This window comes from Lontra canadensis, unplaced genomic scaffold, assembly GCF_010015895.1.
Source record: "Lontra canadensis isolate GAN:19392208 unplaced genomic scaffold, GSC_riverotter_1.0 scaffold84, whole genome shotgun sequence".
NCBI classification, from domain to species: domain Eukaryota; kingdom Metazoa; phylum Chordata; class Mammalia; order Carnivora; family Mustelidae; genus Lontra; species Lontra canadensis.
In genome coordinates this window covers 7,429,415-7,441,094 of record NW_022631078.1, presented here as the reverse complement: position 1 = coordinate 7,441,094, position 11,680 = coordinate 7,429,415, and positions in this window count along the sequence as shown.

Here is an 11,680-nt window from a genome sequence, read left to right as displayed (position 1 = left end):
TGGATTTTAATTTCTTCCTCTATGCCAGTTTCTTCTTCACAATCTGCAAACAGGTTCAAGTTTCTGCATCTGAATGGGGAATCCCTGGAAAGGGGAGAAAGAGTTGAGGCAAGGGAACTCAGGACAGTTTGTGGCTGAATTTAAAGAAGGCAAGAGACTGAAAGTGATTTCAGTGAACATCTATCAGGAGCAAGTCCTTGTTTGTGCAATCTAAAAAACAAAACAAATGCACTAACACAACAAAAGCAATATAGACCCATAAATACAGAGAACGATCTGGTGGTTGGCAGAGGCAAGGAGAGTGAAGACGTAGGCAGAAGGGGGGCAAGGGAGTGGGAGGTACAGGCTTCCAGTAACGGAACCAATAATTCACAGGGATGAAAGGTTCAGCATAAGGAATATAGTCAATGGTATGGTAATAGTGTTGCGGGGAGACAGATGGTCGCTACATTTGTAGTGAGCACAGTATAACATACAGACTATATTGTAACCCTGAAATTAAGGTAACATTGTGCATCAACCATACTTTTAATAAAAGACAGAGGGGTCCATCCGGGAGGCTCTGTCAGTTAAGGGTCTGATTTTGGCTCAGGTCTTGATCTCAGGGTCCCAGGATTGAGTCTTGCACTGGGCTCTGCACTTAGCAGAGCAAGGAGTCTGCTTCTCCCTCTTCCTCTGCCCCTCCCCCCATCTGTGCGTTCTAGCTCTCTCTCAAATAAGTAAATAAAATCTTTTCAAAAATAAAAAAGAGAAAGAAAGAAAGAGAACTTAATTCTCATATCTAAAGCATAAAAATGGTAAGAAACCAGCTCTTTTACCAACCAGAGTAGTTTCCAGGCCACACTAAAGAACTGGGTCTCATAGGGTTAGGTTTGACCGTCAGAAATGGGAAGTACAAAATAACAATGTCTTAAACAAGATAAATAAAAGCTGAGAGACACAGCCTTCAGAGGGAATGGGTCTCCACAATGTCAGGGACCCCGGCTCCTTCTGTCCTTTTGCTGCACTATTCGCACCCACCATTCCCAAGATCACCTCATGGTACAAAATGGCTGCTTGAATTCCAGCCACTAGTTCCCTTTTTCTAGTCAGCAGGCAGAAGAAAAAGGTAAAGAGGCGAGCACTTCCCACTGTGGGGGACAGCCTCTATAATGGTGCTGGGTTTTCCCTGCCTCCCAGTATTCACATCTTTGTGTAATCCTCTCTCCCCAAGCATTGGCTAGACTTATTTGCTTGTAAGGAATAGATTACAGAAGTAGTAGTATGTTACTTCCAAGATGAGTCCATTAAAAAATGGTGGCTCTGTCTTGGGTGTTTTCTTTCACCATCTCTCTCTCTCTCTTTTTTTTTTTTTTAATATTTTATTTATTTATTTGACAGACAGAGATCACAAATAGGCAGAGAGGCAGGCAGAGAGAGAGAGGAAGAAACAGGCTCTCTGCGGAGTAGAGAGCCCAACACGGTGCCGGATCCCAAGACCCTGGGACCATGACCTGAGCCAAAGGCAGAGGCTTTAACCCACCGAACCACCCAGGCGCCCCTCTTTCACCATCTCTTGATGGCCCGCTTTGGGGCATTCCAGCTGCTCTGTCATGAGGCAGTCCTGCGCAGACCCCCATGTTAGTAAATTTGGAAATGGATCCTTCCTTTGCGACCTCAAGAGCCACATGAGTGAGCTCAGAAGCAAACCCTCCTCGTGGAGCCTTTAGGTGATGGCAGCCCCCGCTGATACCTTGATTACAGCCTCCCCCGAAAGAACCACCCAGCTAAAACACTGCTGGATTCCTAACCCACAGAAACTTCAAGAAGCTAATGTCTGTTGTTTTCAGGCACTTAGCTTTGGGGTAATTTTTTTATGCAGCAATGGATGATTACAACTTTCCTTTTTAAGGATACTTCTCGAAACTGGCCTTCACCAATCATATGTACATCTGATTGGGCGAAACTTACTCCATGACCACACCTAGTTGCAAGTGGTGGTGCTGGAAATCTAGTCTTTAGGGGGAAGGTGGCCAAGGCCTGGCTCAAAATGGAGAGTTCCACAGAAAGAAGAAATATTGGAGGCTACCTACAGTCTCTGCCAACCCCCAGAACGTGACAGTGACCAGAGGAACGGGTTGAGATGATTAGCTTAAGCAAATTCTAGAACTAATCACTCACTAGGAAAATGACTTTTTCATTCTGGCTTAAACGAAAGGGGATCCAGTGCCGGAGCAGGGAATGGGGTCAGAGTCCCAAGATTCTCATAGGCTGCCTGGGGAGGTACAAAGACCCAAACAAAACCAGGTTTCTGGCTGGAAGAAGGAAGGGGGACCTGAACACTGGGAAATCAACAAACAGCATCCTCCCAGACTGAATATAAAAGGTGATGACTTTCTTCTCACTCTCCATGATCTCCACAGGAGACAGAGACAACAGACTGATATCACTTTGCCCAACAATCTCTTTATCCAGCCCAGACCCCACTCTCAGGTTGAGACCCCACATACCCAACTTGCTTGCTGCTGTCAGCTCACGGTCCTTCCACAGGTCCCCCTGTGTGCATTTGTCAGGGCTGCTCTAACAGAATACCATAGGCTGAGAGGCTTAAACAACAGAAATTTATTTTCTCACAGTTGTGGAGGCTAGAAGTCCAAGATCAAGGTGTTGGCAGGTTTGGTGTTTGTTGAGAGTGCTCTGTTTTGCAGGGGGGCCACTCTGAACAGTTTGCATAACATCACATGTATGTTGCTGTTGGTTTTCTACACCCAAAACCAGGTCTCCAGCTCTCTGGACACCCACTGGGCATCCAGCAATTCTATTCAGTTCTGACACTAACCACCCAGAGTTAGCATCAGATGCCATAAATTAAGGGTTGGGTCTCCCGAGAGATTGCCCCTACTTCAGAAGCCAATCACGGGGTGCCTGAGTGGCTCAGTGGGTTAATGCCTCTGCCTTTGGCTCTGGTTATGATCCCAGGGTCCTGGGATTGAGGTCCGCATGGGGCTCTCTGCTCAGCAGGGAGCCTGCATCCGCACCCCCCCCGCCCCCCCGCCTGACTCTCCGCCTACTTGTGATCTCTCTCTGTCAAATGAATAAATAAAAATAAAATCTTAAAAAAAAAAAAAAGAAGACAATCACAATTCCCAGGCCTCCTGTACTTTTTGATTGAGGCTATAAATTGGGGGTTCCCATGACCCCCTCCTCAGGTTCAGTAAATTGCTAGAATGGCTCAGGTAGTAAGGCCGCTTTACATCCTGTTATCTGTTTGTTATGAAGGATGCGGCTCAGGGACAGGCAAATGGGAGAAGTGCATAAGGCAGATATAAGAGGACGGGCTGGAAGCTTCCATGCCCTGTCTGGGTGTGCTACCCTCCCAGCACCTTGAAGTGTTTGCCAATCCAGAAGCTCTACAAGCCTCATAGTTTAGCATTTTTATGGAAATTCCATCACAGAGGCATGATTGATTAAATTATTGGACTATTGAGATTAACTCACTCTCCAACCCCTTTGTCCTCCCCAGGGGTGGGGGATGGGGTGGACCTGAAAGTTCCAACTGTCCAATCACAGGGTTGGATCCTTGGGCAGAGGAGGATCCTAAGGCTATCTAGGGGCTTGGGGTGCGCCAAGAATCACCTTATTTGCATAAACTCAGGTGTGGTTGAAAGGGGCTAATTGTGAATAACAAAAGATGGTCCTCTCACCTCATCACTCAGGAAATTCCTAGGATTTTAGGAGCTCTGTGCCAGGAACTGGGGACAAAGACCAAATACATATTTCTTATTTCAGAGTAACCCATTTGCCTTCTCTGTGTCCTCAAAACAGGGCTTTCTTTTTTTTTTTTTTTTTCCTGTGTACTCGAAACCCTGGTATCTGTTTCTCTTATTAGGACACCAGTCATATAAGATTAGGGCCCCACCCTACAGTCTCATTTTAACTTAATCACCTCTTTGAAGATCTTGTCTCCAAATATAGCTACATTCTGAGATACAGGGAATAAGGACTTTCTGAATTTAGGGAGGGACACTGTTGAGCCCATAATATCATCTTTTTTTTAAATTTTTTTAAAAAGATTTTATTTATTTATTTGACAGAGATCACAAGTAGGCAGAGAGGCAGGCAGAGAGAGAGGAGGAAGCAGGCTCCCCGCTGAGCAGAAAGCCCAATGCAGGGCTCAATCCCAGGACCCTGAGATCATGACCTGAGCTGAAGGCAGAGGCTTTAACCCACTGAGCCACCCAGGCGCCCCATTTCTTTTTTTAATTTAATTTAATTTGATTTTTTTTCAGTGTTCCAAAATTCATTGTTTGTGCACCACACCCAGTGCTCCATGCAATACGTGCCCTCCACAATACCCACCACCAGGCTCACACCCCCTACCCCCACCAAAACCCTCCAGAAATCTTCACCTGCATTTGTTCACAGACTCATTCAACAAACATTTGCTGAACCTATCTAGCGATGGCACTTACAGCCTGGTCGGGATAGAGTGGTGTTGGAGGGCCGGGGACTGAGATGTGGGGATCTGAGCATCTTAAAGGCAGAGGAGGAAGACACAGAAAATGAGGCAAAAGGAGAAAAGGCCTCCCCTTCCTCGTCTGTGGACCCCCCCGTCATTCCCCTCTCACTTCTCTGGTTCTTCTGCGAGCCTTCTCTGTAAGTGAGACCCTTTCTCGCTTCGAGCCCCCCTCTGCCCCTTGAGACTCCCCATCTCCACCCCTCCTTGGCAGGAGAGCAGTGTCACACCATCTCGCTTCTGGCACATTCCCACTGGATGTCAGTGGAGCCTTCCTCTGCTTGGGCATCTACTGCTTTCCAAGAAGACTGGGAGCAAGAGGGAGCTCCGGGCTCTCACAGGGTTGTAACGTGGTAGGCATTTTCTCTTCAGTTTGATAGCTCTGTATCAGAAGTAACTGTAGCTGTTTTGTTCCTCAGTTACCAAAGGGCAAACTCACTTTATCACCACAGAATTTCTTTTCTTCCAACTCCATACTGTCTAGCCGTATGAAAAACGCAATTTCCTCCTATTGATAGGATTTTACCCTGTTTCTTGAGAAGTGATAAAGATTTCCTAGTCTTTTGGCCCCAACAATGCGTATGCTCTCCTCCTGGGATTTTTTTCCCTAAAAATGATTGTGTGAAAATGCCCCCATTTAAGCTACCAGGGAGGGTTGACCCCATTAAGAACTAGATCTTCTCTGATTCTCTAGTTTCTCCTCTAATATTGGGAGGGTTTGCTCCCTTCTGCCATACTAATGAAACTGGAAGAAGGGATAGGCACCAGATGGATATAGGTAGGGGGATTTGGGTAGTGGGGAGGTGAACGTGTTGTCTTCGGAAGCTTTATCTTTGCTCTGTGAGGTAGGAAGTAAGGCCATCTACAGAGTGAAAGAGGAAGGCTAGGGGAGCACACAGTTCAGCCAAAGAAGGTTAGAAATTCTGTGGAGAGTGGGCAAGAGAGCTGGCTGGAGATGCTTGGTAATGTTCTCAGCATTGTTGAAGGTTCAGGGAGAGAAGCAACCTTGAATTTTAAGTTATACCAGTTTGTGTCTGCCCTGTATGGCTGCCTGCTACATCATTGCCTCCACTCCCTATCTCCTTCCATTAACCAGTCAGTCAACCACCAACCTCATAGATTCAATGGCCTAAATATTCCTCAAACCCATTTTCTGTCACCATGCAACAGCTTCCTCACTGTACTCTTTGGTCCTTTTCTCTATATCAGAGTGACTTTCCAAAATGCTTTCCAAATTCTCAAATTTTATTGTGTCACTCCCTTACTTACAGCCCTCCAACGGTTCCTTGTCACCCATGGGCTTCATTCTAAGAGCAGTAGGAGGACTTTGGAAGGCTTTGAGCTGTAGAGTGACATGATTCAGTTTAGATTACTAGAAGTTCACTCTGGCTGTTGTGTGGAGAATGGATTTGAAATGGAGCAAGAGTAGAAGCAGGGAAACCAGTGAAGTCTTGTAATGTGGATGAAATAGTGGCTTAGACCACATGCTGGGAATGGGGATGGAAGTAAGTGGAAGGAACTGAGACATGTGTTTTGTTTTGTTTCACTTTTTAAGGTTTTATTTATTTATTTGACAGAGGGAGAGACACAGGGAGAGAGGGAACACAAGCAGGGGAAGTGGGAAAGAGTGAAGCAGGCTTCGTGCTGAGCAGGCACAATGCGGGGCTGGATCCCAGGACCTTGGAATCATGACCTGAGCTGAAGGCCGCCACTTAAGGACTGAGCCACCCAGGTGCCCCTGAGCCGTGTTTTTAAAATAGGATTGATCACCTTTGCCTACAGTTTGGATGTAGAGTGCACGGGAGAGGGAAGTGTTATAAAAACCCCCTACTCCTGGGGACTGCCTAATTCCTTGGCTACTGGTGTCCTTCACCCTTCCCTTCTCATGACCATGCCTCTCCGATTTTCATGGCTCTGCATTCACTGACAGCTCCTTAAATGGGTGTGCTTCTCCAAGGTCCATGACCCTCTTCCATTCTGTCTTTATTAGCACTCTCTGGGAAAGTTCCTTTACCCTTTAGCTGCAACTCTGAACTATATGTTGACATTTTCCATGCCTACATCCCTGTTCTTGACCCATTATCATGCCCCATGTCAGTATTTCTATCCGGAATAGGCACCTAAGTTTAACATGTCCAAAATGGAACCTGCTCTTTGACCATCAAGTATGCCCCCAATTCTGTACTCTTGACCTCAGTGCTTTCACCTTTTCCCCAAACATTCCTCACTATGTACTAGCATGTCATCGTCTTCACCTTTCTCTCCATTACCCCCCAGATGCTGTGAGCCAACAAAGTCCATGGTCTTCAAATACGCATCCCATTCAGTGTTTCCATCCATTTCCAAAGCCACTGATTTATTCAACCCTTCATTATCTCTTGCTCAGACTGTTCTGACCTCCATGAACTACTCCTTCTCTAGCTTCTATCCTCCAGGTTTCTGATGCTTACAATTAATATTTCCCCAGGGTTGTTCTACATATGGCTTGGTCAAAGTTCAGGTGATATCACCAGAAACCATTCTTCTACCTCCTCCCTGCTCTGCTTCCTCTGTGTGCTGACTCCATTCCTCCATTCCTACGTTCCATTCTCTTCATGCTGCCAGAACTCTGACCTTTCTCATTCAAGTCCACATCAAAGACCTAAAATGGAGCCTCACTGGCCCTGACTGGCCATGTGTGTGTCGTGAACCTCCACTTGAACAAATCGGTGTTTAAGAGTACAGTATGTTCTCGTTGGCTTAGGATGAGGTCACATGCACCCTTGGTAAGGGGGTAGAAGTTTCACCCAAAGCATAATGGTTGAGAGTCAAGAAAGATTGGTTCCCTAAAAGCAAAACCAGGGTACCATGATCACAAGAAGGCAGATGCAATGCTGGGCATCATCTGCTACAACGTTCCTCTTCCCCTCTCCTTTTTCTTGTTGAGTGGTACCAACTTCAATTTAGCCACCTAAGGTAATCCTTGGCACATCCATTAAATCCCACCAAATCCACTTTTCCTTTCTGTCCCCACCAACCCGTTGTTAGAAACTATCCTATATGTTCATAAGTATTTGTTTCCTCTAACACTTAACAGGTTTCCCTGGCCTATTAACTTTGGATTTTGCCACATGATATGCTCTGGCCGATGGGATGTGAGCATATGGGAACTTTGTCACACTCATCCAGAGTTTTAAATGCCATTGTGGGGCTTGGTTGGGGCACTTGTGCTCTAGTCCTTAACTGTGAAAAAGGGTCCCAGATAGTGGCTATTCCTTCAGCCTGGATTCCAAAATGAAAAGATATGGGTAGCTGAGTCTAGCAGAAAGATAATCAACCTGCAACCTATTATATGAGCAAAAAATAAGTATAGATTGCCATAAGCAGTAAAATTTTAAAGCTGTTTCTTATGCAGCATAACTTAGAGAAAGCTGAATTGTACATAGACCTCAGTTCAGGTCCTTAATATTTCTACCTGGATCACTGCAACCGATCTTTCCTGACTCTCACTGCAACATCCTCCTAGTTATCTTCCTGTCTTCTGGCCTCCTCCAGTCCATTCTCCACTTTGCCGTCACAGGGATCTTTCTAGAGGGCAAATCTGATCACATGATTTCCTATCTCGCCACTATTTTCAGGATAAAATTCAAACTTTTTGAACCCAGCTTTTCAAGAACTTCTCCGGATCTCCAGCCTTATCCATCTTCCTTCCTCGCACATCTATCCCTGGCCCCAGTCTCACTGAACCCCTTTGCAGTGACTAAAGTCATGATTTTAAGGTAGCAGGAACTTTACCCACCCTGCTGGCTCTGCCTGTTACTCATTGAGGGGACAGTCAGTTGTCACATCTTCTACTGAGGAACCCCCTGCCCAAAGTAGATTTAAGTCTCCTTTCCCTCCTCTGTGTTCTCACAGTGCCCTGTGCCCCTCTACCCTTCTCATGAGGCTCACTAATCTCACTCTTTCCTGGCCCCAAAGTTCCACGAGGTCAAGGACAGGGTCTGGTTTGTCTCTGTGTTCCGTGGGCTTGGTGGTATCTCGCACAAAGCGTCTGGCGATGCTTGGAAGATAACTAGAGGCAAGAGTGAATGCATGTGTTGCATACTCTGCTTCCTAACCCTCCAAGATTCCACTTCTGCTGCCAAGAATCCCCAATCTTCCAAACTGCCGCTGGACTTACCTTCCTATAAACAAGATTTGATCATGGGATTTCCCTGCTGAACAATGCCTCTCCTGGCTCCTTTTTTGTTTGTTTGTTTAATTTATTTATTTGACAGAGATTACAAGTAGGCAGAGAGGCAGGCAGAGAGAGAAGAGGAGGAAGCAGGCTCACTGCTGAGCAAAGAGCCCGACACGGGGCTCGATCCCGGGACCCTGGGGTCATGACCGGAGCCGAAGGCAGAGGCTTTAACCCACTGAGCCACCCAGGCGCCCCTCCTGGTTCCTCTTTGTTCTTACTCCATCATGGTCTAGTTTCCTCCACTCCTTTGACCTTGGGCACTATTCAAATACCGATGAGGCCCAAATTCCAGCCCAGAACTCTCTCTACTTTTAGACATAAAACTGCCTATTTTACTTACCTACTCCTGTGTCTTGGAGAGACCTTAAACTAGAGGAGTCAGATGCCCGTTTTCCTCCTCAAATCTTCTCCCTCTCCCCCTCAATAAATAGCATTGTCCACCACTGAGTTGCCCAAACCTGGCAGCTCGGAGTCGCCTTTAAGAAATGGGCTAAGAGGGGCCCCTAGGCGGCTCTATCAGTTAAGCAGCCAACTCTTGGTTGGTTCGTTGGATCTCAGGGTCATGAGATCAAGCCCCGTGTGAGGCTCCACATTCAGCCGGGAGACTGCTTGGGATACATTCCCTATCCCTCTGCCCCTCCTCCCACTTTCTTTCTCTCTCTCTTTCTGTTTCAGGAATAAATAAAATAAATCTTTAAAGAGAAAGAGAGAGAGAGACGGGTTAAGAGCTCGAATGTGGCAGCCAGATAAATGGCTTCAAACGCTGGGTCTACCTCGTAGTGCTTGTGTGTCCTCAAGCAAGTTCCTGCACCCTCTCAGACTTTAAATCTGTAGACTCTCATCATAGCCACACCTACCTCCCCAGGTTACTGAATGCCAGAATCCAGAATCACTCCAAGTGCTGGGCGGGTACTACTGCCGAGTAAGTACTTAACAAATATTAGTCTTTTTTTTTTTTTTAAGATTTATTTATTTATTTAATTTGACAGAGAGAGAGAGATCACAAGTAGGCAGACAGGCAGGCAGAGAGAGAGGAGGAAGCAGGCTCCCTGCTGAGCAGAGAGCCCGATGCGGGGCTCAATCCCAGGACCCCGGGATAATGACCTGAGCCGAAGGCAGAGGCTTTAACCCACTGAGCCACCCAGGCGCCCCTCAAATATTGGTCTTTACTATGATAATGATCCTCCCCCTCCTTCAGCCATCATCCAACCACTAACTTTGTAGATTCTACATTCTCAATGTCTCTTGTATCTGTCCCATCCTTTCTGTCCCCACTGCCGCCCTCCTAAGCCAGCCTCTGGTCCTCTCTTGTCGAATGATGACAGGAGCTTCCTCACCAGTCTTCTTGACTCCACTCTTGCCCTCTTTCGATCCTTTCTCTATAGTCCTAGTGTGGCTTTTTCTGAAAACAGACTCAGCTCGTGTTGACTTCCGGCTGAGCAGAACTTTCAGTTCCTCAAATGGACAGAACTCTATTCTCCCTCCACAAATGCTGTTTCCTCTGCTGGGACCTCTGCTCTCTGCCAGCCACCTCCACGAGCTGGCTCCCTCTTCTCTTCTTTCTGCTTCCCACACAATGTAAGGCTGCCTGCTCACCTCTGAAACTCTGAGGGTTGTGGCTCAATGTCCCCTGTTCTAGCAGTCATCACATGTTACCACAGTGATGGCTTTAGTGACTGTCTCCTGTCACTGGACTGGGAGCACCACAAGGCAGGGTCTCTATTTGGGTCACCACCATATCTCTAGGAATTAACACAGGTCTGCTCCATGATAGAAACTCCATACATTTTTAAATTATCTAAGTTACTTTTTTTTATTTTTAAAGATTTTTTTTATTATTTTTTTTATTTATTTGACAGGCAGAGATCACAAGTAGGCAGAGAGGCAGGCAGAGAGAGAGAGAGGGAAGCAGGCTCCCCACTGAGCAGAGAGCCCGATGGGGGGCTCGATCCCAGGACTCTGGGATCATGGCCTGAGCTGAAGGCAGAGGCTTTAACCCCCTGAGCCACCCAGGCGCCCTCTTACTTTTTTTTCTTTTTTAAAAGATTTTATTTATTTGACACAGAGAGAGAGATCACAAGTAGGCAGAGAGGCAGGCAGAGAGAGAGGGGGAAGCAGGCTCCCTGCTGATCAGAGAGCCCGATGCGGGTCTCAATCCCAGGACTCCGAGATTGTGACCTGAGTGGAAGGCAGAGGCTCAACCCACTGAGCCACCCAGGTGCCCCCCTCTAACTTAATTTTAATAGGTAATACATGCGGGGTGCCTGGGTGGCTCAGTGGGTTAAGCCTCTGCCTGCAGCTCAGGTCATGATCCCAGGGTCCTAAGATCAAGCCCCATGTTGGGCTCCCTGCTCAGTGGGGAGCCTACTTCTCCCTCTCCCCTCTGTTCATGCTCTCTCTCACACTCTCTCTCTCTAATAAGTAAATAAGTAAAAAAAAATAATAATAATAATAATAATACATTCAACTAGTAGAAAATCCAAAAGGTACAAAGGAACATACAGTAAAAAATGTCTCCCTCCACCCTCATTCCCCAAACATCCACTATTCTTACTTTCTTGAGGATCCTTCCAAGATATTCTATGCAAATACAAGTATATGTGCATATTCACTAAGGTTTTGGTAGTATATTATGCACCGTATAGGACACCTGCCTATTATTGCTCTTAATATATCTTGCGGGACGCCTGGGTGGCTCAGTCAGTTAATCGTCTGCCTTGTCTCAGGTCGTGATCCCAAGATCTTGGGACTGAGTCCCACACGGGGCTCCTTGCTTGGTGAGGAGCCTGCTTCTCCCCCTGGCTTCCTCTCCCCCTGTTTGTGCTCTCTCTCTCTCTAACAAATAAATAAAATCTATACTAAAAAAAAAAGAAAAGAAAAACAAAACAATGTATCTTGGAAGACAGTCCTTTTCAGTCTACATAAAACTTTTCAAAAAATCTGCGTTAGGGATGCCTGGGTGGCTC